The sequence below is a fragment of the Hyperolius riggenbachi genome, chromosome 6, assembly GCF_040937935.1.
Source record: "Hyperolius riggenbachi isolate aHypRig1 chromosome 6, aHypRig1.pri, whole genome shotgun sequence".
Lineage (NCBI taxonomy): Eukaryota > Metazoa > Chordata > Amphibia > Anura > Hyperoliidae > Hyperolius > Hyperolius riggenbachi.
The window spans coordinates 151,506,080-151,532,811 of record NC_090651.1 but is presented as its reverse complement, the minus strand read 5'-3'; the positions used below and the strand labels follow the sequence as shown (position 1 = coordinate 151,532,811).

Below are 26,732 nucleotides of genomic sequence, written 5' to 3'. Positions count from 1 at the left end.
GTGCCTCACAAAGACAGGACAGAATAGTCGGGAAATAGAGTCAAAGAAGGCAGACGTAATCCACACAAATATACAATAGGCATGATTTCCTAGCGTATTACGGTTACAGCTATCAATGAACTACAAACGACTAACTGACATTTGTATTTATCGGCAATAAACCGATATATGACATAAGCAAGGAACACTAACTAAGAACTGGAGCAGGACTAGGAACAGGACTGAACTAGCTAAGCACGGGTGATCACGATACGCGCAACCTACCAAAACGTGCTGAAAACTAACTGACTGAACACAGAATATAAACAGTTCGAGTACGTATAGATCAGCGACACTGATGTATTAACGTAACACGAATACCAAGAAAATAACAAACGTGCTAGTATGCGTATATATTGGCGATGAACCGATATATGACGCAAGACAAGCAAAGTAACAACTTCTGATAACAAGAGCAAAACGGGGAGGACTCGCTGACCCCTTTGCAGGAGTCAGCGCAGTCCACACGGACTAGGAACGAGGTGGGGGCCGGACAGAGTAACAGACAGAATCTGAGACTATGATAGCCCATGGAACACTGCAGGAAGCAGTCCTTTATACTGAGGTCATCCAATGGGAGCATACATGCAGATTCCCACACAGGTGAATGGTAATCAATCACAGGCTGACAGCAGGATAGGACAGACAATGATATGCAGCCTGCAAGAAAGGGATTGCAGCTCCATTGCAGACAGTGTTTGTTTTCACAAAAGCATATTAATCTGTCATTAACTTCAGAGCGACTGCAGAAGGAATCAACGCTCAGCATAAGAGCACGCAAAACTATGCGAGCTAAGAAATCAAAAACGGCTTGTCTCCAATAAAACTGCAGCCAGCAGTACATGCTGCAGAAGTGATCATAACAGTTTTTACCTAGGTGATATTTTCGCAACATGTTATAAAATTGCCTTTTAAGCCAGGAACAAGCAAGAAAATACTCAAAATAATGTTAGTACTTTTTCAACTATGTTTTGGTACTTTTTGCAGAATGCTGAAAAGTTATTTGAAAGAGAAGATTAAAAATTATCTCTTAAGCTGGGTCTAGACGTAGCGATCCAGTGGCTCGATTAGCCGCCGGATCGCCTCTTCCGCATCCCCGCGCGAACCGGCCGCGTCCCCGCTCGTCGGATTCGATCCCCACTCGTCCCTGCCGCTTATCTTCCGCTCGATTCCCTGCCATTGTCCGCTAGTGGGGAACGAGCAGGGAATTGGCGACAGCGAGATCGGACCTGTCGGATCTTATCAATCGAGCCACATAAGCGGCTCGATTGATAAGACACATCGCCCCGTGTAGACGGGGCTTTAGAGAACTCAGGTGAAAAAGTGAATTGCATAATGACCCCTCCTGTCAGCAGATTAGAGTGTAAGGAAGATCGTCTGCTGTAGCTCTGTATAGCGCTGCTGCCACCTAAAGGATCAAGCCTGAATTACAACTTTCAGGTTTCCAGCAATGGTGGGCCAGGAGGGGAGAGGGAAGGAGAGCAAGGAAGACAGCAGGCGCTAGAGAAATCTAGGTGGGCTCTCCTCCAGGCTGAAAAGGCCTTGGGAGAACACTGTGTAGGTTCCGGCCGCTTGAGAAGTCAAACAACCGGTTTTAAATGCAACCCCCCCCCAGGTCAAATGCAGAGAAGTGCGCAGTGGAAGCAACTTACAAAACTGTCATGCGCCAGTTCTCTTTACTTCCTGCTGCCGCTCTGCTTGCTGCATCCACTCTACATGGCTTCCGATGCCTCACAGATATGAAATAGTTTTTTTCTACTGAGCACCAAAATGAGATAAAATTAGATTTCCCCACCCCCTAAATATATACATGCCTGCAGTTGAGCTTTATCATCTGTGCTGGAGGAAAAAGTATGGGTATAACAAGCAGTATGAAAAGTAGTAACATGCTAACAGGCAAACTGCTCAGGGCATTTCCAGTCTTCAATCACTTCAAATTCTGCATTACAGAGAAGAGAGAATTCTACAAGCAGAGCTGTGAAGTCGGTACAAAAATCATCCAACTCCTCTGTTTATGAAACTTCCAACTCCAGGTACACAAAATGGCTTCAACACCGACTCCTTAGTCTAAGGATCCCGTTTCCACTAGCGCGGAAACCAGGCCGAATTCAGAGAGTTTCCCTGCAGGCAAACCGCGCGGGGAAACTCTGCAATAGGAAATAATGGCGCCGCCGGCCAAATGGCTTACCTTAGCGATTCGGCCGACATTGCCCTCAGTTTCCGTGCAGGAGGGTGCAAATCCCATAGCCGTACATGGCATGGCTTCTGGGATTCGTCAGCGTTCCCGCTGACCAGGAAGTGCCACCGCACGTCTCAAATCCGCACGCGGTGGCTAGTGGAAACGGGCCTTAATACTTACCAGGGCTGTGGATTTGTTACAAAAATCATCCGACTCCCAACTCCAACTCCGTGTACCTAAAATTGCTCCGACTCCCCGACTCGAACTTCGACTCTGACTCTACAGCCCTGTTAACGAGTACATATTGTTCTGGTGGCGCTCAGTTCAGCGCAGGGAGAGCCGAATGACGGCTCTTCCTGCTGTCGCTAAACTCAGAGGCGGCGTTAAATACTGTTCCTCCTCTGATATGTCGCAACTCGGAGGGAAATGTAATTCGGGGTCTAGCAGCCGCCAGAGCCCTGAATTACCGTTATGCGGGGCGCACAGCTAAGATACTTCACACAGTTAAGATAATTAAGGTATTCAAAACAAAAAAGTGTTATGGGTATTTTAAATGCCAAAGATAGCGAGCTACGCATGGAAGCTTTAGCCAATCAGAACCTGGGATTCAGGAAAAGTCCAGATTAGGAAGCCATATTGCTTCCTATCCCTATAAAAGTAGGGGCTGAAAGCTCATAGTTTGCAGAAGCCCAACAATCTCCTGAGAAGACACGTGAGGCAGAAGCTACCTTCCCACACGTGGTTCTAGATGCTGAACAGATGACAGAGAAGGGGTAATGTGCTTAATATTCTGGTGATTTACTTTATACATTTTTCAGCATTAAGTTTTGTTAAGATGTTAGCAAGAAGTTTTTTTAGAAGCTATTTTTTATGCTATTTCTTTCAGAAGATTACTACAAGTTTTACACAGCTACTATATACACAGCTAATGATACAGGTGAGACTACTTTTTCTACATAACACAACTGTTATATTCTTTTTTTAATGTACTTAGAAGATTGATGATCGTTTGGCTATAAAGCCTTGATAAGATGGAATACTGTTAGAAGGAAACACTACTTGGAACTGTTCATATTTTGTATATATGCTGTTTAATAAGCAAATACAATTTTTTATATAAAATCATATACAGAGTGCTCTGATTCATTTCAAGGTATACCATCAATCTATAATTAATGTTATAGAGGGTTCAGACCCCGCTATGCCGGAATTATATGATAGCAACGTTCTAAGGGCTGGTCCTTTACTGAGTTAGCAAATATGAAAAAAAGGCAAGAACCTCTCAGGTTTTTGACATTAGTATTGCTGAAATAACCTACTTCAACCATTAAAAAGTAACTGTTAGGCATAATATGTTAAATCTATTTTCTATTTTAGCCTATTACATACACAAAAAGGATTGTAATAAGGCAATGCAAAAAGTTAAAATCCTTCTTACTTTTTCCCCTAAGAGGTTTTTCTCTCCCCATGCCTGCAGGACGCAAGGCCGCAGAACAGAAATGACAGGCAGGCTGATTGGCTAAAGCCTCTGTCAATCACTGCTCTGCTCTGCGATTGGCCGCCTGCTCTCCCCTTGTCTGCGGCGGTGTAGCCGCTGTAAGAGCGCACGGAGGGGGGCCAGAGGCTATCTCCTCTCACTGTCCTCTGCCCCCCTCCTCCAGTGTGATGTCCGCGCCCCCCCCCCCTTCTGCCGCCCGCCGCATTATCCTTCTTCCCTGCACAGAACTTTGGGGAAGGATAAAGGCAGCGCACAGACTCCAGGAATAATGTTCCCAGGCGCTGCAGTTCCCCCCATACTCTCTGCACTGCCGCCGGTGGTAGTGCAGAGAGTATAGGGGGGAACTGCAGCGCTTGGATCTATTGTTAAGCGAGTCTTTGCCAGCTGCAGCTTTTCCTCCCCGCAGTGCTGAGGATAAGTGCGGGGAGGAGGGGGGTGCTGGGAGGGGGAAGAATATACCCGGAGGAATCAAGATGGCCCCTGCCATGAAAAGGATGACCCTTTATTTATACTATAAAATTATATTGAAGGAAACCGAGGACAGTGCAATACATCTGTTATGTAAGTAGAGGAAGTATTTATCTACTTACATATGTGTTTTCTTTGATGGGCATGTTTTTGCTAATAGTGCCTCTTTAACACCTTATTTATACTTCATGACAGCCATTGAATGTGAGATTTTATATCTCTGGAACACAACTAAAACTAGCATAGGTACTTTAATCATAACTAGAGTATTATTATTCTCTGTGTGCAATGAAAATATGTCTACTATAATTTATTCCTACAATTGATCATACATGATATCATCCATATGATCCACAGAATGATTAAACTGATCATAAAATCAAATGCAAAATAACTCTTTAGTGCAGCCTTTCTCAACCTTTTTATCCTGGAGGAACCCTGCAAATAACTTTTGGATCTCAAGGAACCCCTGCAACCAATTTTTTAATCTTGAGGAATCCCTGCATTTATTTTTTTCGGAGGCATGGTCTTTAAAAGTAGTTGAGGCTGTTAATTTCACTAACTCCTATTACACTGCCACTCATTACACTATGCTCATTATTATTCTGACCCCCAATTTTGTGCTTCTTTTTACAGTACCATTATAATGTGCTCTATTATACTTCCTCCGCGATGGGGGAAAATGCCAAGGAACCCCTGCAGAGTCTTAAAGGAACCCTGGGGTTTCAGGGAACCCTGGTTGAGAAAGTCTGCTTTAGTGACATAGGACATGTCTAAAGCCAACTCTTCAAAGGAGTGATTAGAAGGGCTGTTTCGCTTATGCAATCAGTCATGTTTTATATTTTGAACATATGTGTTGAATAGTTACTGTAAATAAGTTATGGCCGTCTTTTGAGTCTCAATGCTTACCAAGCACATAAAATATTTTGTCGCACTGAAGCAGGCCATGCAATTCCGAGGAGCAAGTAGCCAACACCCTTTCAGGCAGGGGTCGCACTTGGGAGAAATGCATGCCTTTACCGCAATGGGAAAATGTACATAAAGCATACCCAAAACCGCTGGAGTATAGTGAGCCTGGAGCTAATACATTTTACAGAGCTACAGGCTCACTATACACCAGCGGTTCTGGATGTGCATCCTTGCTCTCAAAGGTGTAAAGAGATGATTTGAATATTCAGGAGTGATGCATGATGGGAAACCACAGTTGCTCACTTACAGCTGAATTATCACAAATACCTTCTGTTTTAAGAAGGCAAAATTACATTTAGTGTTTCTAGGAATGTCACACAAAGTAGGGTAACTGACTGAGATAATTACAGAGAACACACTTATTCTGGCTTACACCAACCACGCCTGTACAAACATCTGGCTCAGCCTATACTTGCAAGAAAGTGCAAATGAGATCTGTGTATTTTTTTATTACTTTTAGGCTAGTCATACACCAGGACGTTGCGTTTAGGGGACGTTATAGGGCACATAACGTGCCCCTAACGCAACGCCTGGTGCTCTCTGGTGTAGACGTCGGAGTGAGCCTCGTTGTGCAGCTCACTCTGGCGTCCGTGATGCCGTGATGCGTACTCTTGGACGCATGCGGCATCACGTGGTCCTGCCCGGCCAATCGCCGCACAGAGCGGCCGCTCCTGGAAGTAAACACTGCACGTCACTGAGTGCAGTGAATATTAATTAGCCATGTGCCCGGCCGCTCTCCCCTCCTCCCCAACATGACTGAGCATGTGCAAACAGTCTAACGCGGCTTAGCCGCGGAGAACGCACAGCATGCAGCACTTTGCTGCGTTACAATGTAACGCAACGTGGGCAGTGTGAACAGCCCACTTGTGTTACATTGCTGTGCGTTGGGGGAACGTTACAGGCAGCACTAACGTGAAAAAAAGAGAATTGCATATGGGCCTATGTGTGCTGTGTTGCTTTATACACACACCACATAGAAAATGGGGCCTGTCCACACTTGTGTATTGCAGATTTCAGCAACGCATGCTGAAATCTTCGAGGACATAGAAAGCTTTTTCTAATGTATCCGCTCAAGTGCGGCACTTGAAGTTGATGTTAAAGGGCAACTGTAGTGAGAGTGATATGGAGGCTGCCATATTTATTTCCTTTTAACCAATACCAATTGCCTGCATTCCTGCAGATCCGTTTGGCTGCAATATTGTCTGAATAATAACACCAGAAACAAGCATGCAGCTAATCTTGTCAGATCTGACTATAATGTCAGAAACACCTGATGTGCTGCATTCTTGTTCAGGGTCTATGGCTAAACGTATTAGGAGGCAGAGAATCAGCAGGATAGCTAGGCAATTAGTATTGCGTAAAAGGAAATGCATATGGAAGTCTCCATATTCCTTTCACTTCAGTTGTCCTCCAAGGATAACTCATAATTGAAGTCAATGAGCGTTTCTAAAAATACGTCAAAATGCAATGTACTGTAATTTTACCGCACAATGCCGGGTCAGTTTGCAAGGTATTGAGGTAAAAATGCATCTAAAAATGCATTCAAAAGCACATATAAATGCAATTCTTTTTATCTGCGTTTTTAACAGAGGAGACTCTGGTAGCCCCATTACTAGAGTATTTAGGGCCATTTAGTATTTAGGGCCATTTAAACACTTTGATAGCATTCATGCAAACCATGCATAATTATTGTTACAAATGTTCAAAGAAGAAGCAGCATGTCCAGCACTGCTGCTGTGCTGTTTTTATTATTGAAAAGTTTGTATGTGTGACCAGCAGGAATAATACAATCACAGTTTCAGGATCCTACTGTACATAAAGTAGTGGTGAGGGGTTGGTGGATCAGCTTCGGACGAAGCACGCTAGTGCGAAACTGACGTCAGGCTCACCATACAGTGGCCAGCACCCACTGCACCAAGACCTCACCACTATTATGTACAGTATAATCCTGAAACTGTGATTGTATTATTCCTGCCTGTCACACATACAAACTTTTCAAAAATAAAAACCGCACAGCAGCAGTGCCAGACAAACTAATCCCCAATTCTGGCACACATATGTTGTTTCTGGGATACCCAAGTAATAGCAGCATAAAATGTAACTGGCAACCATGGAGGACTGGGCCATTGTGGTTGCTATGAGACAATTTACATACTTGAAAGAGGTGGTGATTTAATTCTGCAATGTAGGAATGTTTACTGACTGCAACAGCCTCAAAAAGTAAACAAACTGCGCAGCAATGTAATTTTCACCCTGCTAATATTAGCTTACTTAAATTTAGCACAATGGAGAATGGAAACTGTAGCAACACTGCTCTGCATAGTAATTGTTGCTTAATGTTGATGTAAAACATATGCTATTTTAAATAAAACTGCAGACAGCTGCGTCTACAATAAAATACATACAAGTGAATGATTTTACCTGCCTTACCAAATCTCTTCATATACCGCCTCTACATGGCTATGGAGCCAGGTGGGCAAACTCATTGCTCATTACCAGAGTATTTTTTTTACACTTCTCTGCCATCAGTTTCCTTGCTAGACTATGAACAGGTATCACCGTAATGATCTTGCCTGTCCACTCCCACTCTGTAAGGGTCTGTTCACAATATGAGCTGTACTTGGGTACATTCATTTCTGAATGAAGATGGCAGCCTCTGTATTTCGCTCACTTCAGGTTCCCTTTAATGTAATCCTTCCCAACATCTATCCCCTCTGGGCCCTTTTAATATTAGCCCTTCTCTGATGCCAATCTCTAAGCTCCAATATACATTAATCCCCGCCTGTTACCCAACTATAACCTCCCCCATAATGTTTACCCATTTCTGTTCGCTAACCCTAAGGTCTTTTCCACGCTTCAAATGTCCATTGCAATGCGATTCTTTTGAACTGTACCGCAATGGTTTTGAAAGGTTGCACTGTAACATTACCGCTGTGCTGTAAACATACAGTGAGATATACAGCTGCCTATCCTCGATCTGATCTATCACAAAGCCTTCAAAACATCACCTAACCCTGACTGACACCTCATCTTTATCCCCGGTGCTGAATCCAAGCACTGGGGGTGAAAAACGTGACAGCCTGAGCTTCTGTTATATAATAGTAAGACACAAGTACCCAAACAGACACAATGCAGGAAAAAATGTTGTGCATTAGCTGTGTAAAGTAATAAAGGCCAAACACCAAAAATCACCCCTGGTAGTTGAGAACAGTGTTTAGCTACATAGTACACAGGCTAATTTGTAGGAAGTTTGGTGCAGAAATTGACAAGCTCACCATACACAGAGTGTATACAATGTGTTACAATATGGCTTTGCTACATAGTGAACTCCATGCGTTATGGTACAATACACAGCTTGCTCCACTATGAAAGCATGATGTATAACTTTTTTGTCACTAGTTAACTAAATAAGAACAACACCAAGGTCCATATGCAATTAACTTTTTCACTCAAGTTTTCTGCTAGGAGATATTTTTAATCTTCTATTTAAAATAACTTTCCAGCACTTTTCAACTGTAAACATACTGAAAAGTAGGTGAAAAAGTACTATCAAAATTTTGAGTATTTTCTTGCTTGCTGGTGGCTTAAAATGCATTTTATTGACGAGTTAAAAAATATCACCTAGGAGAAAACTCAGGAGAAAAAGTTAATTGCATATGGGCCCAAGTGTCTAAACTTGATGAAACCGCAGTCCTAGTATTCTCAGCTTCATGTGATGACCTTTTTCCAGTAGACACTGTTATTGTCTATACTTGTAGAGTGAGCCATTCAGTTATTGGGCACTAGATTATCACATAACAGCTCTTCCCTTGTTTGTGGATGTAACATGAAAGATGATGGTCAGTTGACTGCTCTTTCAGCAGATAAAATTTGTATGATCTGTTAATCAGAAATAGTCTAAATTAAAGGCCAAATCTAAAGTAAGCAAAAATTCAGGGCTGGCTCACACTTGAGCGGATGCACAATGGCCATGGTAAGCACTCCATCCATTTTGCATACGCTTGTAGCAATCTGTGCAATCTGCTTCGCGTCTGCTCATCCGTTCGGTGGGACCAAGTGGCGGTGATTGGCGGCGGTGGGACATGTGAGGTAGTGAGACTAAATCCACCAGGCACCATTGCAGAGCCAACACCATACAGATGCTTCGCTAGCCTGCAGGCTAGCAACACATTCTGTTGCTATGTGGATGGAAGAGGGCCGATGTTGTGGTGCGCAAGTGTCAACAAGTGGTGGATGGGGTGAGTGGGGAGAACAATGCTCTCGGCCAAATCGATCTGCTGGGTTGATCGATGGCAGAGGTGTTGGGGGGGGGGGGGAATGGAAGCTGCTGTACACACAATAGATTCTCGAAAGCAGTGGTTGTTATCGGCCACCTTGGCCAAGTTTCCATAGCAATGTGCACATTACTCCTAGAATGGGCAACATGCACTGCTCCTCTGCTGTTACCAGTACTGGTAAAATTGCTAAGCGCTGCAGTGATATGCATCATGCATTAGGCCATTAGTCTCAGTTCACACTGGCATGGATGGAAAACTGATTCAGGACCCTCCGTTCCGTTATTGTGCGGTCAATGCAACACATCCGTTGGTCGGCAGCAGACCCAAACTACAGGTCCATTTGGCAGAATGTGCCAACAGATCCATTCAAACAGACCAATGTGAACAGATCCATTGGTTAACATTGGAACCGTTGGCATCTTTTCTCTTACAGTCCGATAAATCTTCCAGTTTTTAGGCCAATGTTAACTGGGCCTTAAAGGAAACCAGAGACAGTAAAGAAAGAATGAATACTTACTCAGGGCTTCCTCCAGACCCCTAAGCAGTGCTGAGTCCCCCGTTGCCCTACCGTGTTCCTCCGTTCATCCACAATCAGCCCCGGTAACTGACTCAGTTGCATCAATCAGGGTTTTCTGTGCATGCGCGGACATCCCACGCATATCAGAAGCCCCCGACTGACGCGACTGAGCCAGTTACCGGGGCTGATTGCCGACAAATGGAGGTACTTGGGAGGATGGCAGGGGACTCTGCTTATGGGCTGGAGGAAGCCCCGGGTAAGTATCGGTTCTTTATTACTGTCTCTGGTACACTTTAATGTGCTGTATGTAGAGCAAGTGCACACCACTCTGCACCACTTTTTCACCCCTGCTGCCCAGGCTTCCTCTTGTCTCAGCCACATGCTCTTGTTCACAGTGAGAATAATACAGCCTGGCATGCAAGAAATATTCCAGTCTGCTGAATTAGAATGTAGTTGATGGGTGACATCCATACACTTGTGTAAAATGGGCCTGTGCATGAGCAGGGCCATAAACCTTACTACTGGGACCTTGCCATTTGATGGGTTGTTTCCTTTTTGCAACTTAAAAGAAAACTAGTTAAAAACAATGCACATTAGAGATTAATTAGAGATAGTGTGGAGAGGTGTTAGAATCTGTAGTTTTTTACTGCTGTCTTTGTCCCCAATGCTGGGCCTGCCCATGAGACATCAGTAAGCTTTCAGATTGATCCTAATGGTTCTGGGAGTGAGGAGTATGTATAAGATCTTTTCAAAAATAGGAAAGATTAAGAGCTATTTTGCTTAAAAATAAATGTAAATAAGGGTCCTGAAATTAAAATAACTCAAAGTTCCATCAGCATGTGGAAATCCCAAGATAAAAGATGACCAAAGTGGGCACAGTAACAATCAATGTTGTTAGATGAACAGGATACGCCTCGCCAATCGTTTGACATAGCATAATGAGAGCGGAAGAATGTGGTAAAGTCCCAGTATGTCTGGCAGCTCACCTCAGGTGCTGCTTGTTCCTCGGCTTGTGACTAGCAGCTAACCCCCCCCCTCCTCCCGTTGTTGTTGGTTGAGAGAGATTCACGTGCCTCACTGTGTCTCTCTGTCTCCTGGATTGTGTAGAACCCAGGAAACTGTGGATTATACAGACTGGGTTGTGGTTTGACCAAAATAAATGATGTATAATATGTAATAAATGGATTATACTGTACTTACAAAAACAATATAAACACAATTAAACATACTCTAATCAGCCATAATATTAAAACTTTTTTCGCGCAGGTCTCCCACATGCCATCAAAACAGATTTGGCTCATCAGGCAACGGCCTATACAAGACCTCTGAAGGTGCCCTGTGCTAAACTGGCATCAAGATATAAGCATTAGATCCTTTAAGCCCTGTACATTGAGATGTGGGATCTCCATAGGTAGCACATTTCCAGCACATATCACAGATTGTCAGTCAGATTCATATCAGGCCACCTCCTTCCATTGCTTCTCAGGCCAGTTGTGACACTCACATAGCTATTGTACAATGGGTATCCTGTCGCATACATATGAATTGGCCGCCAGGTGACTTGGATGCAGGATACAGCAGGTATATGGCTTATCCTGCTGCTGCACAAGTTCCCAGCGACTTTAATTACCATTTCCCATTTTGGTCCATGTGGATAGTTGGGAATGAGGTAATTCGGCTTCCAGTTGTTGCTGGAAGTCGATTTACAGTGTTTTAAAAGCAACTTCAGCTCCGTCTTCTGATGGAGCCGAAGTTACTTACTGTGTGCCGCTATAGCTGTAATTCCTACTACGGCCTATGGTGCCGCCAGCTGTGCCTAAAATCTCCTGCGCTGTTATTACAGCGCTCGCATCCTGCCCGGTCTGCAGTTACACAGCAAGCAGCAATACAGTGTGTCCCGACATCTTTTTCTCAGGACCGGCTTTGAGTATTTCAGCAATTTATGCTACATGTGGGATCAGAGCAGATGAACTAGCCTTCACTTTCTACAAATAAGAAAGCCTAAAGGTGCCCATTAACAATGCAACGTTAACAAATGATTAACCAACCAATCTGGTAATTGTAATGAGAAGGAAACAATTAGAAAACGTTGATTGGGCCCGTAAATGGGATGGGAATTTAAAAAAAAAAAAATCCATGAAAAGATGGATCAATAGATCGCTTGTTGTTGATTAAAGAGACACTGAAGCGAAAAAAAAATTTGATATTATGATTTGTATGTGTAGTACAGCTAAGAAATAAAACATTAAGATCAGATACATCATTCTAATTGTTTCCAGTACAGGAAGAGTTAAACTCCAGTTGTTATCTCTGTGCAAAAAAGCAATGAATCTCCAGCCCCATGAGGTGCGTAGGCTCCCTTGCCATTCTCTCTGGCTGTTCCGTTTACTTGATCTCCCTCCCGATAATCTGGCCAGTCATGCACTTCTGCTACTACTGCGCAGAACGTTCCCAGCTGCGGGAGCGGGTGCGTCCCAGACACGCATGCGCAGAAGAGCGTGGCCGCCAGATTACCAGGAGCATGTTGAGTAAACGGAGCAGCCTGAGAGGATGGCGCGGGAGCACCTTATGGGGCTTGAGGAAGGCCCAGGCAAGTATAAATATACCCAATTATCCCACCCTTTAAGCATTTTGTGAACCAATCCTAAAGGTGGCCACGCACCATACAATTTTTTAAATATCTGTTCAATTCAAGAAAAGCAATAAATTGTTCTGGCTGATTGTAACAATTCAAAAATCTGACCAATGGACCACACACCTATGTTCAATTTTTCCCCAATCATGAATAACATAATTGAAAGCTCAGAATATATTGATTGGAGCTGTACATTAAGTAACTGACAACCCATCACACAACATACAATTCTTGATAAAGTTATCCTGAAATTTCAAACATGTCTAATCACCAAAAAAAAAAAAAAAAAAAAACCCGGGAGATTAAATCGGATTTAATCGACTGAAAACAAAGAAAAGCTCTCGATTTTTTGGACAACCGATCGAAATTATTGAAATGGGTGAAAATTGGATTGTTTTAATTGTATGGCGTGTGGAGACCTTTAGGCTGGGTTCCCGCTTAAGCCGGTGTAGCGTCCGCTTTGATCGTCCGTTTGTAGCCCGGGGCAGATGCATTTCCACCACAGGCTATACTGGATCGCATCAAACCAAGTATGAAAGTCTCCATAGACTTTAATTTACTTTGCAGCAAAATTTCTTAATGCAACGTTACCGAAATGCCATAGTGTGAAAGGGCCATCAAACACTTTCCATATTACCCCAAAAAAATCTCTAACCAAGTATGGATGGTCAATGAGATGCAAACTAGTCTGAGTTGATGCAAAATGTACGCTAATATTATGCAACTTTATGCCCCTCTCTCCTCGGAGAAAAACCACCAAGCTATTTACTGAAGTAAATATAACTTTTTTGCAGCAGCAGCGCTGACAGATTTTTATTTTATGGCTGGAGATTCACTTTAACTTTAGGTTCCCCTATGAGGAGAAAGAATGGCCCAAAACTTGCCAGTAACAGGTAAAAACCATCTGATTAAAAACACTTACTGTAAGTGACACCTACAAAGTAATTTACAATACATTTTACTCTTAAGGGGGGGGGGGGGGGGGGGAATTGTACATCTTAAGCATATGTGCACAAATATATTTTTATAAACTTCAGTTTTTCATAAGTGTTCTTTTAACAGTTAAGATTGCCATACACGCTAAACTAACATCTATTAACCACCTTGATGATAAAAATCTACGCCCTATTTTGATCATGTTTTACCTGCCAGGGCATAGATTTCAATCATCCCACCGCACACTACCGACGATCGTGTCGCTCTCTCCCCACTGCAGATCACTCGCCCTGCTGTCGGTATGACAACAGAACTGTGTGAGCCGGTCAGGAGATGATTTCATTGGCTCTTGGCCATCATCACTGTAAGCCAATCCCATTGGTTACATTGATAGAAAGCTCCTGACCTGCTCACACAGCTCCGCCGTCATAGAGACGGCAGAGACAGGTACCTGCGTGGATGGAGGAGTGGCGTGACCAGCGGGTATGCGCAGCGAATTGTTTGGGAGGCGTCGTTCTTTGGTACCTGCAGCCTCTAGTCCATAAGGGGCTAGAGACCACTGGCATGGAAGTGGTTAATGTCGACACTATAGTAAGGGTAAATATCCTAAAGCAGGCACTGCAAAGCAGAAATTTGCCTTCTTAAAACAGAAGTTATTTGCAATTATTCAGGTTGGAGTGAGCATATGAGGTGTCCGGCAATGCATCAGTTCTGAATATTCAAACCATCCCTTTGTTGTCCCTGAAAGCAAAAACACACCTCCAGAACAGCTGGAATGCAAATATGTGTCAGCTTGTTAATTGTACAGAGCCACAATAATCCAACATGCACAGACTGTTTCAGACTGGTTGGTCCTCATCAGTGCATGGCATTGATTAATGTGGCTCTATGTATTAGGACTTGAAACACCCAGAGTTACAGATTGCCCAGCAAGCTCATGGTGAACCAGAATTAGGAGTATGAAGGGGCTAATGCTGGGAATACACGGCTCGATTCTGAGCTGATTAGATGGTTAGATAGATAATTTCCGACATGTTCGATCACCGTTTGATCGTTTTGCCACTCAATTTGTCATGGAATTGAAAAAAAGATAAGAAAAACGAGCGAAAGATAAGAGAACCGAGCGGGCAAAATGATCGGTGCAGAATCGAGCGCCAGAATCGACCCATGTATACCCAGCATTAAAAGGTCTCGGCTTGTCCCTGGTTCAAATCCCATCCAGGTCAACATTTGTAAGGAGTTTGTATGTTCTCCTCGTGTCTGTGTGGGTTACTTCCAGTCACTCTGGTTTCCTCCCACATCCCAGATAAATTAATTGGCTTCCCCCTAAAATTGTCCCTAGACAATACACGCACTACATACACAGACATATGGCTATGGCAGGGATTAGATTGTGAGCCCCTCTGAGAGACAGTTAGTGACAAGACAATATACTCTGGACAGCGTTGTGTAATATGTCGCGATATGTAAATATTAAAATAAATAAAAAGCCCTCTTATTAAAAAGCTATGCAAAACAGAAGTCTGCCTTCTTAAAACTGAAGGCATTTGCGATTATTCAGGTTGGAGTGAGCACATGCATTACTGCTGAATATGCAAATTGTCCCTTTGTTGTCCCTGTAAGCTAAACACACCTCCAAAACCTCTGAAATGCAATGTATTTGCTTGTTAATTGTACAGAGCCACAATAATCCAACATGCATACAGACTGTTTCAGACTGGTTGGTCCTGATCAGTGCATGGCATGTTGGATTATTGTACCAACAAGGTATCAAAATACTGTACATTTTAAACAGCGGGCAGTCAAATTTGGTGATGGTACAAGATATGAGTACCCTGCAGGGTCCCCTAAAGTAGACAAGTGCCAACTCTTGCCTGGCAGAGAACAACTTCTGAGTGCAGGGGATAAAGAAATGGTCAATAATTCATACATTTTAGCTCCTGGTACACTAAGACTGTACCAGCCATATGAGACAATGCAACATTAAATAGGTTTTTAACCAATACACAGAAAATATAACCGGCAGGTTGCAAAATGCCATTTTTAGGAGTAGGAGAATAAATAGTCTCTCGTTTGTTTATTTTCACTTCAAGATTCCTTTAAGTTACTTCATTTCGAACGCCCCTGCTGGCTACTAAAAGATTAATTCTGATCAATTCTATGCCATCACTTCCAGCAGCTGAACAGACAAGCATCAATGTATCACTTGCTTGGAGCACAGATGTACAGCAGCCACTCCTGCTAATTTATGTGGGCACAAGCAGGCTAATTTGCACTACATGCCATTAATTATTAAAAAGGCTGTGCTTTTCCACCTGGGGTACAAAATAGCTTCTGGCTCTATTTGGCTGGGGTGGGACTCTTTAAAAACGAGGACAAATAAACATCTATAACTGCAACAAAGGAAATGACATCTGCCTGGATTCTTCATAAAGAGAGAAGCCCTAACAGGAGGGTGGGATAGCTAGGAAGGGGGGAGCCTGTCTGATGCTGCTTCCCCATCACACCCCGGAGAGGAGGGTTCAATATCTGGCAGGCAGCCCCCTCATCCTACCAGATCCACTGAAAACAGCTTGCTGGCTGGTTACTCCCTGGTCCCAAACACAGGGCCAGTCACTCTATATGTATGAAAATGAGAATACCTTATTATTACAAATAGACAGGCACTAAAGTATCCAGCCAAGGGAGATGGCAAGTTACTCATGTTTTAATGATGGAGCACGATGGAAGCATCATGTGATGGGATGCAGTCAGCATATAAACACCTATGTTGTAAATGGCAGATAATCTGCTGATGATGATCCCACAATAACCTGATGATGATCCCATGCACAATACTGCAGCTAGACATGTACGCTTCTCCAGCAGCGACATAAGGCGATACCTGAGTCCATCCACACAGCAGCACATACAGACAGAGCAGCCGCCCTCCTGCGTATAGAGCAGCACCCACCTCCTCCGCCCCGGTGCTCCCGGTCCTCCCCGCGCCGTGTCTCCGGGCCGATAATGGCCGCTCCCAGCCCCGGTGAGGGTGTGTGTCCAGGCTGGGTGCCGGGCTGCCTGCGCCGCACTCCCTCTGCGTCTCCAGCCTCTCAGGTTGCGGTTGTCAAGCGGAGCTGCCGGTACCCAATCAGAAGGCACTCCGTTAGGACCCCGGCCTGAGTCGGCCTTCACATGTGCCTGCTGGAGGGAGTCGTGAGGTGCACAGTAAGGGCTGCACCCCACACATTCGACACGACAGAGTCCAGACGAGAGACGTGTGGTGACAGAGAGCGGCGTGTATTCAAGTGTATTCCAGTGTATTGACGTCTTGTTTCTGGTATCCAGCCCCACCACATAAAGCAAATAGAGGATCTGTGAGATATACAAACAAACAGGACTACATTCTATTTTGATGTCTCAAAATTTCTGTAAGATTGCCCCTAAACTAGCCTTTTTTGGTCAATAAAATTATTAACATGATTAATTTGTACTAAGTGACAGAAGCAGAGAGTACCCCATTACAGGCGTACATGTGAATTTGGCGCTTGTACACTTGGGCGCAGGATCCAGCTGTTATATGGCTGGTCCTGCTTCTGCACAAGTCCGGGGCGTTTTAATTACTATTCCCCCTCCAGGCCGCCATGGATAGTGGGGGAATGAAATAATTCGGCTTCCAGCGATTGCTGGAGGCCGAATTGTGTTTTTTAAGCAACTTCGGCTCCGTCTTCTGACGGAGCCGACCTTTCTCACTGAGCGCCGCTATAGACTGATTCCCATTACAGTCTATGGCGGCGCTGGCTGCGCCCAAAGGTAGCAGCGCTGAAAAGCACTGCTCCGCATTACAGCCCTCATGTGACAGACAGGTCTCTGAGAACCTTATGCATAGCTTCCAACTGTCCTTCTTTTGGAGGGACAGTCCCTCTTTGGGAGCCCAGTCCCTCTGTCCCTCTTTCTTACTCATTTGTCCCTCTTTCAGGACTTTGACCCTCTTTATTTCTCTACAAACAAATGTGTTTGACTGTAAACTTTATTCCCAGGGGCGTAGCAATAGGGGGTGCAGCGGTAGCGACCGCATCAGGGCCCTTGGGCCAGAGGGGCCCCGAATGGCCCTCCCTCAACTACAGTATTAGCTCTATATTGGTCCTGTGCTCATAATAATCATTTATATATATATACTTTGAATAGTGGTAATCATTAACAAGCTATTTCCCATCCCCTTCTTGCACCCCTGACATTGTAGTTGCCATTGGCAGCTTTTAGTGCGCCGTTTCAATTGCTATGTATAGAGTGCATGGGGGGCCCCATTGTAAAACTTGCATCGGGGCCCACAGCTCCTTAGCTACGCCACTGTTTATTCCCATCCTTTAAATTGATATATTACTAATTTAAAATGTTAATATTAAGGAAAATGAACCAGGACAGGGCCGGGCCGAGGCATAGGCTGGAGAGGCTCCAGCCTCAGGGCGCAGTGTAGGAGGGGGCGCACAATTCATTCAGCTGTCATTCCTAATTGTGTTTGAAGCAGAAAGAAATAAGAAAAGGAGATACATGGAAGTGACTACAAGCCAGATAACTAGGGTTCCTCTTAGTCTAAGGCCCCGTTCACACTGCACGCGTTTCCAGCCGCGTTTTGGAAATGCGTGCAGGTGGCCGACACGCACGACATCAGACATTGCATAGAGTGCAATGTCTGATGTTCACACTGCATGCGTTCCGGACCTGTGCGGTCCGGGAACGCATGCTGCATGCATTTTTTGTAAAAACGCATGGCTGTCCCATTCACTTTTCAGTGATGGGATCAGCCACGCAACGCACACAAACGAGGATGGCGTGCGTTCGTACGCGTTGCGGTCTGCACGCGTTCCGCACGCATGGCCATCCGCGTTTGTGATGTGAACGGGGCCTAAGAGCAATCAGTGTGTGACGGCTGGGGTGGAGGGATGGAGGGGCGCACTTTGGTGTCTCAGCCTTGGGTGCTGAAGGACCTTGTCCCGGTTCTGAACCAGGATAGAACGGACCAGTGTGGTATGGTTTGAATGATAAAACAACATATTTTTCGTATGAAATCTGGTATGCGTGCCTAAAGTTGTGATGGGGGCGTGGTCAGGGGTGTGGCAGGGACATGGCTTAAGTGTCCCTCTTTCTCATCTCAAAAAGTTGGGAGGTATGCCTTATGAAGGAAACCAGGATCACTGTACAGGCCTAAGGTGGCATAATACAATAAAGTGATCCGATTTTACGGGAATTTGATAAAAATGATTGGTTGTCCTGAAAAATCGAAAGGTTTTTTTAAGAATGAAATCCGATCGGACTTCCCTTGTTTTTGATGTCAGTCAAGAGTGGTGGATTTGTCTGATTAATTTTTATTAACACTGAATCGTGTAGAGCAGATTGTAAGTTTCTTAATATATACACCCAAGCAGTTTTCTCAGAGTTTTAATTTTTTTCATAATATGGGAAAAATTAAACACGTGTGGTAAATTGGTAAGATTTTTCTAAATGTTACAATCAATCAGAAAAAGTGATTGTAATCCTTGAATTGAAAATATTTTTTTTCAAAAATGTATTGTATGTCCCCACCTCTATGCTTCTGCCTCAATTGCCCCGTGGCTAATCCAGCCTTAAATTGTACTGTATATAATATATGCCATGATGCATATTTTCAAAATTGTGATCCAGTCTGAGGTGATCTTTGCAAAATGACTGGTCCATTATAAATAAGCTTTTAGTGATCCACTGAAATGTGCAGTCATGTACGATGCAATAAACCATACATTGGGAAACTTTCACCATATTATAAAAACACCTCCCAACTTTTGGAGCCACCATGTCAAACTTGTAAACGCGCTCCAATTTTGTATGTGGTATGAATTTCCCTATGCAGTTCCCTGGTGTCTAGCGCTTTGTCCCTGCCTCCCCCATATAGCTTCTCTTGTGGTGTTTAGTCTCCTCTCTCCTTCCCCCTCCAGTATAGTTTCCCTAGTGATCTAGTGATGTATCGTGCCCCCCTCAATATAGTTTCCCTGGTGAAGTATTGTGCCCCCCCCCAATATAGTTTCCCTGGTGATGTATTGTGCCCCCCCCCCCCCAATATAGTTTCCCTGGTGATGTATAGTGCCCCACCCCCCACATATAGCTTCCCTGGAGATTTTTAGTGCCTCCCCTCTCCCACTAAAATACTTTCCCTGGTGATGTATATTGCCCCCCCTCCCAATATTGTTTCCCTGGTGATGTATAGTGCCCCCCCCCCTATATAGTTTCCCTGGAGATGTTTAGTACCCGCCTTCCCCCACCAAAATAGTTTCCCAGGTGGTGTTAGTGCCTGCCCTGCCTTCCCAGTATAGCTTCCTTGGCATTAGTAGCCCCTCTCCCTCCCAAACATAGCTTCCCTGATGAAGTTAGTGGCCCCCCTTTCCCAAATAAATCTCCCCTGATGGTGTTAGCGATCCCCCTCCATCACCAATATAGCTTCCCTGGTGGTATTTAGTGGTCCGCCGCCATCCCCAATATGCTTTTTTTGTGTTGTTAAGTGACCCCCTCCCCCCATATAGCTTCCCTGGTGTTGTTTAGAGTCCCCCACACACTAATATAGCTTACCTCGTGGTGTTAGTGGCCCCCCTCCCTTCTCAGTATAGCTTCCCTGGTGGTATTAGTGGTCCCGTCCTTTCTCCCCAATATAGCTTCTTCAGTAGTGTTAGTGCCCCCCCCCCCCTTCCTTCCCAATATAGCTTCCCTGGTGGTGTTCAGTGGCCCTCTACCTCCAAAATAGCTCCCTGGTGATCTTAGTGGCTGGGGAGTGTACTGGTTAAGGAGTCTCTCAAGACCAGGGTTTGAATCTCAGCTCTTCGTGTTCAGTAAGCCAGCACATATTCTGTAAAGAGACCTTGGGCAAGACTCCCTAACACTGCTACTGCCTATATAGTGTTTCCTAGTGGCTGCAGCCCTGGCACTTTGAGTCTACCAGGAGCAAAGCGCAATATAAATGTACTGTGTCTCATCTCCCTCCCTACCCAATATAGCTTCCCTGGTGGTGTTTAGTAATCCCTCCCCCATCCTGTGCTCTTCAGCCCAGTCTATTATGCATTATCACCAGTAGCAGTGCTTCTCTCACCTTCTCCACAGGACTTCAACGTTATGTGTCTCAACTGAGTACTTACAAAGACGAGCGCAGACGCAGTACAAATGTACCATCTTCGGAAGCACTCAGGGACATGAGTATTTCTGATGGCTGTCTGAGGAAATCTGAAGAGTATTTCCCATGGCTGTCTAAGAGGTATTCAGTCACAGAACTTCATCTGGGAGAGAGCTGGAATGACGGGACAGAAGAAGGACTGGGAAGGCTCTATGGTACACAGAGCCTTCGCTCTACATCAGCATGTATCTAACCCGAAGTGAGTTTCCACACTTAAGGTTTACATTAAAGAGACCCTGAAGCGAGAATAAATCTCGCTTCAGAGCTTATATTCAGCAGGGGCATGTGTGCCCCTGCTAAAACGCCGCTATCACGCGGCTAAACGGGGGTCCCTTACCTCCCAAATCCCCTCCGTGGTGACCGGGGATCTCTTCCTGATTGAGGCAGGGCTAACCGCCGCAGCCCTGCCTCACGCGCGTCTGTCAGCACGTATCTCCGCCTCTCCCCCGCCCCTCTCAGTCTTCCTTCGCTGAGAGGGGCGGGGGAGAGGCGGCGATGCGCCGCTGATAGACGCGCTGTGAGGCAGGGCTACAGCCGTTAGCCCTGCCTCAACAGCAGCAAAATCTACGACCAAGTTGGTCGTAGATTTTGCAGGGGGGGATTTGGGGGGTAAGGGACCCCCGTTTAGCTGTGGGATAGCGGCGGTTTAGCAGGGGCACACATGCCCCTGCTGAATATAAGCACTGAAGCGAGATTTATTCTCGCTTCAGTGTCTCTTTAAACAATGCAAATTGTCTGGACTGTGATTTTTAAAAGGAAATAAATATGACAATCCTTAGATCCCTTTAACTTAAATTTCTATTTAAAGGACCACTAACACAAAAAAAATTGTAAAATTTAAAATACATGAAAGCATAAATAAAAAGTAAATTTTGCCCAAAGTAAAATGGGCTATAAATTACTTTTCTCATATGTCTCTGCCACTTACAGTAGGTAGTTGACATCTGACAGAACTGACAGGTTTTGGACTAATCCATCTCCTCATGGGGGATTCTCGGGGTTTTCTTTATTTTCAAATGCACCAAGTGAATAGCAATTGCTCAGTCCAACTGCCAGAATAGTGTGCAAAAAGGTACGAGGGCAGCCTGCATCTTTGTATAGAACCTTTCCAGGGAGTGTTTTTGTAAATAATAAATGAAATACAGAGAATCCCCCATGAAGAGATGGACTAGTCAAAAACCTTTTAGTTCTGTAAGATTTCTTCTAACTACTGTAAGTGACAGCAACATAGGACAAAAGTAATTTATAGCTCATTTTTCTTCGAAAGAAACACACTACTTATTTGTATGTGTTTACATGTATTTTACATTTTTTCACAATAGTGCTTGACTGATAAAATGGTTTCTGTTTTGTAAGTGTTCATCTAAAGTGGAACATTAGACTGTTGCCTGGTGTGGCAAATGTTTGACTTCCTCAGCTTGGGATCCATGGCACCCCAGGCTTCCTCGAGGACCTTGCAGGGGATCCTTGGAGTTTTTCGCTCTTGTATCTCCTGAGCTAACCCTTTGCCTATCCCATATTCCAGTCTCCTTGTTTGTTCATCACAGGCACAATGGTCATATGACTGTGATGACACATTACCATCATGCTGCGCTAATGAACAAATACATGGGAAGACAGAACTGAAGAGGAGAGAAAAGTGGATGAGAAATAAAGCAGGTAACTATAACCAATGTGTTTGTGCCAATCTTCGCTAGAGAATGTGGCTGAAGATTAATGAAGGAGCTACAATAAGAACCACTGTAACACAGAGCATGAAATTGGCACACCACTGTAAAGGAGAATCATGGAATGGGGACTAAACAAGAAGGCTTACACATTTCAGAAAAATAGAAACGTAGTTAACCTGAGAGCATGTCTCCTGCAAAAGAAATCCCCACTCCACATCATTTATAACTTTTGTTCTGAAGTTACCTGTGATCCAAAATGTATTTGAAGTTTACGTTCAGGATAACAAGGTTGAAAAATGCTGGTTTAAGTTAAGAAAATCTGATACTTACCCATATAGAGGGAAAGCTCTGGATCCTAAAGAGCTTTCCCGTTCCGACCTTGGGGTCCTTGTTCTAGCGCTGTCACCCCGTTTGAATTCCTTCCTTCGGGAGCCCTTGTAAGGCATGGCACTCATGTCCCCGGGCGTTCCCGAAGACTGGATGCTCCATACTGCGCATGTGCTGGCACAACTGTGCATGTGCAGAACGGAGCACCCCATCTTCAGGCTCTGCTCAGGGACACACCACATTCTGGGCAAGCATACAATGAGTGAAAGGGACACAGAGGAGTTTAAGAGGTACTTTGCAACTGTCATGGGAGGGGAAAATGCCAAGGACAGCAAAATACTTAGCTGTCCTGGCATTATCCCTTCATGCAGGTGATTGCTCTGCCCCCCTTTGGAGATGGGCCCAGGCAAGTATTTTACAATGGCCTCAATTCACTAAGCTTATCTCCTGTCTTTAATAACATTTCTAGAGTTATCACCATGGTGATAAGGCATGTAGTATTCAGGAAACATTTTACCTCAGGCAAACAAAGTTAACTCTTCAATCCTTAAAATAACTCCAGAATTCCAAAGTTAAAGACAGGCTGTTGCATGTGAAAATAACTACAAAGGAGGTAACTTAACTATAGAGGAGGTAACTTATGGAATGAAGAGATAAGATAACTCTCTCACTGTGTCATGGCTAATTTTCTCTTGCCTTATTATCTGCAGCATGATCTTAGTGAATTGAGGCCAAAGTGTCCGCTGAGGCTCTGGCCAGACCCATCTGCGTTGCCGATTAGCTTAGGTACTCTTTAAGCTTGGAGAAGTGTACAAATAGGGGTATATGGGCGGGTTTGTCATGACATCTTTGTCTGTCCGGCTGAAGCGGTTGAACTAGATACCGTATGATGTAAGTGCTGGGACTTTCGATCCTTCGTAGGTGAGAAATGGGTCAGGAAAAGGTAAGCGAGGTACTTTGGTCTTGATGTTTTTCTAGTTGAAATAGCTGAATTTGGGTTGACAATCTCATCTCGGCTTTGAAGGTGATCAATCAATATGATGTTAATTTTCTTTTGAAACTTGAAGATGACCCAATCAGTATCAGCAGCTACTTAATTTGGCTGCCCGATTTTGCTATTTTGTCTGCTATTTGCAACAAATTTGCAAAATGAACTCAGAAAATCTGCATCTCACTGATCACCTCTGTTTAACATCAATAAGGCCTAATTCTCAGAAGCCACAGTGGTCCGTTTAGAGTACACATGTCAAACTCTGACCCGCAAGACAAATTTGTCCCCCAAGCGGTTTGCCCACTTTACATTATGTTTGGCTCACTCTAGACCACTAGGGAAGCTATATTGGAGGTAAAGCCCTAGAACACTGGGAAAGCCATATAAGGGAAGGAGGGGGAAAGCAATAGACACCAGGGAACTGTGTAGGGAGGGAGGACTACTAGACACCAGGGAACTGTATAAGGGAGGGAGAAGGACCACTATAGGGGTTAGAGGAGGGCCATTAGACACCCGGGAAATTTATAAGGAAGAACAGTAGACCTTGAGATTGGCCTGGGACTAGGTCCCAGTATTCAATTTCATCCCACTTTGTATTTGCGTTTGGCACTACTGGTTTAGGGTGAGGGAAGTGTTTGTATTAAGTTACGTATATTGGTCAGATAAGAGTGTTGGGTTAAAACTAAATTATGTTTGTACAGACCTTCTGTACTTACATTTTTCTCTCTCGCTATTCAAAGCGTTTTCTTCACTAGTTCCATACAACATTAAAGATAATGTGATGACAGTACCTGCTTTGGTTCAGTAGGCCTGATTTGACCTCCTCCCCAAGTTATTACCAAATCATCTAGCTTGGTGCCTGATTCAAAGCGACTCCCAGGATTGCTTGGGCGCTACACTGGGGAGCCAGCAGGCCACCGTAAAGCCAATGAGGCAAAAATGACAGAGCCTGTCTTGATAGGCTTTGTCTAATAATAATAGATCCTGGGGTTGTTAGGGATAAATACTTATCAAATCCATCTTCAGGTCACAGGTAACACTCCACGCCTCACCTTGGCAATGCAGTGGCAGCCGCGCACACACCAATCAGGCCGCGGCTGCTGAGCAGGGGCAGCTATAAAGGTGGGCATGGCCAGAGCCTCGGTGGCCAGTTTGAAAAAAAATTGCCTGGGCCCAAATATGAAAGGAGGCGAAGTGATCACCTGCTTAGATGGATGACGCCAGGACAGGTATATAACCCTGCGACCCCCATACAATCCTTCAACATTTTGGCTGAGCATGTCATGGCAGGCTCTATCAGTTTTACCGCAGGTACTCTTAAAATAACCCACACCCAGGAAGTAACATAGTATGTACAATAGCATAAATTAAAAATCCATATTAATTTTAATATCATAATTCTAAAAGGGGAACTAACTCAACTTGTCAGCAACATATAATATATTTGCAACATTATTATAATACAATTCTGTAGAGTAATTGCCTAATGTTCACAGCATTCTTTTTTTTTTTTTTTTTTAAATAAACTATTTAGCTTTGCTCACAATGTGTTGCATCGGACAGTACAATCGCATTGCTAGCGCTATGCAGTTATATTGTACTAGTACACCCACATAGGTGCGTTAGCAGGTGTAGCAATGGTATCCATTGGCATAATGCACGTCAAGTGCAGTGAAGGATACTTTTGTGCGTACTGCAAGATTCACACTACACGTATAACGTGTGATGCAACGTCTCCTCTCCATTGTGTTGCGATCTTGCTTTTGCAGATTATGCAATGTAACGCCCTACTGTGAACGTAGCTTTCAGAAAGAGACTTGCTCTGCTCCAAACATGTTGTGTCTGAGATCTTCATGCTTCGAATGCAAGCTTATTGCTAAAGCCATTGAAGTGCAGAGTCCTCTTTTCAGAAATTGTTGCACATTTGCAGGCTTTGTGTACCTGCTGGATAACTGGGACCGGCTGACCGGGACGGAGCACCAGTTTCCCCCTGGATAGGGAAAACTTCAGTTGTTTACCCTTTAAGCCAATAATTTTCAACAGCACTCACCCAGCTAAATGGTCTCCATGTTGACATAATTGTAGATTACCATTGCTATGTTGTATATCTTTCTGTTGTATATTTTTCTTTGGAAACTAAATTTATGTTATGAAAAATAAAATCTATGCATTATCTACGAAGGATAAGAATTTGTGTGGTGTGTCTTTTCACATCTGTCTACTTACATGTAATAATTCCTAAGAGCCATATATGAAATGGGCATGCATAAATGACTGTATGGCAATGTACACACTGCGGCATTCCTTCAGCTATAACGATAGTAACTGATAAAATCAGATGTGTACAACTATTCTCCGACATTGCTTTCCTCCCTTCTAGCAAGCTAATGGGATGCATTCTCTTGCCTAATGGGTATTTTTCCAATAGGAACTTCCTTTGAAATTACTGCAGTAGGTTGGCACTTGCTTGGCCTTACCCCTCCCCTCTCCATAAAACAGGAAATGATGCGAGGCAGGGAGACTAGCAAGCTCTCGCTTACAAATTGCTGTCGGAAATGATCCCTTTCAATTGTTTAAGGAGAAGATTGCAAAAAGTGTATACATAGCTTAAAGAGGAACTCCAGTGAAAATTATGTAATAAAAAAGTGCTTCATTTTTACAATAATTATGTATAAATGATTTAGTCTGTGTTTGTTCATTGTAAAATCTTTCCTCTCCCTGATTTACATTCTGACAATCACATGGTGACATTTTTACTGCTGGCAGGTGATGTCAGTGGAAGGAGATGCTGCTTGCTTTTTTGGCAGTTGAAAACAGCTGTTATATCCCACAATGCAACAAGGCTCCCACAGTGTGATGTCAGAACCATGGTCCTGACATCACACTGTGGGAGGGGTTTCACCACAATATCAGCCATACAGAGCCCCCTGTACCAATGGTATAATAATCACTTAACTGTTTACTACAACCTCGTAGTGGAATACTCTTTAAGAGTGTACAGCAGCACCATCACATCTTTTTGGATTAACTGCCATTTTCAAAATTTATTTGC

General features: G+C 44.0%; 1 protein-coding gene and 1 long non-coding RNA gene across 2 annotated transcripts in view; one reads left to right on the top strand and one right to left on the bottom strand.

Moving 5' to 3' along the window:
• Nucleotides 1–16,728, bottom strand: part of WDR47 (WD repeat domain 47) — a 91,746-nt gene extending 75,018 nt beyond the window's left edge. The window contains exon 1 of the mRNA XM_068240089.1: nucleotides 16,472–16,728. The gene's annotated coding sequence lies outside the window, so the exon portion shown is untranslated. The remainder of the gene's footprint in view (nucleotides 1–16,471) is intronic.
• On the top strand, nucleotides 16,478–25,738 carry LOC137521171 (uncharacterized). Its single transcript, XR_011022066.1, has 3 exons — nucleotides 16,478–16,928; nucleotides 20,623–20,891; nucleotides 22,240–25,738. It is a non-coding gene; the product is annotated as an uncharacterized lncRNA (long non-coding RNA).
• The last annotated feature ends 994 nt before the right edge of the window (nucleotides 25,739–26,732 follow it).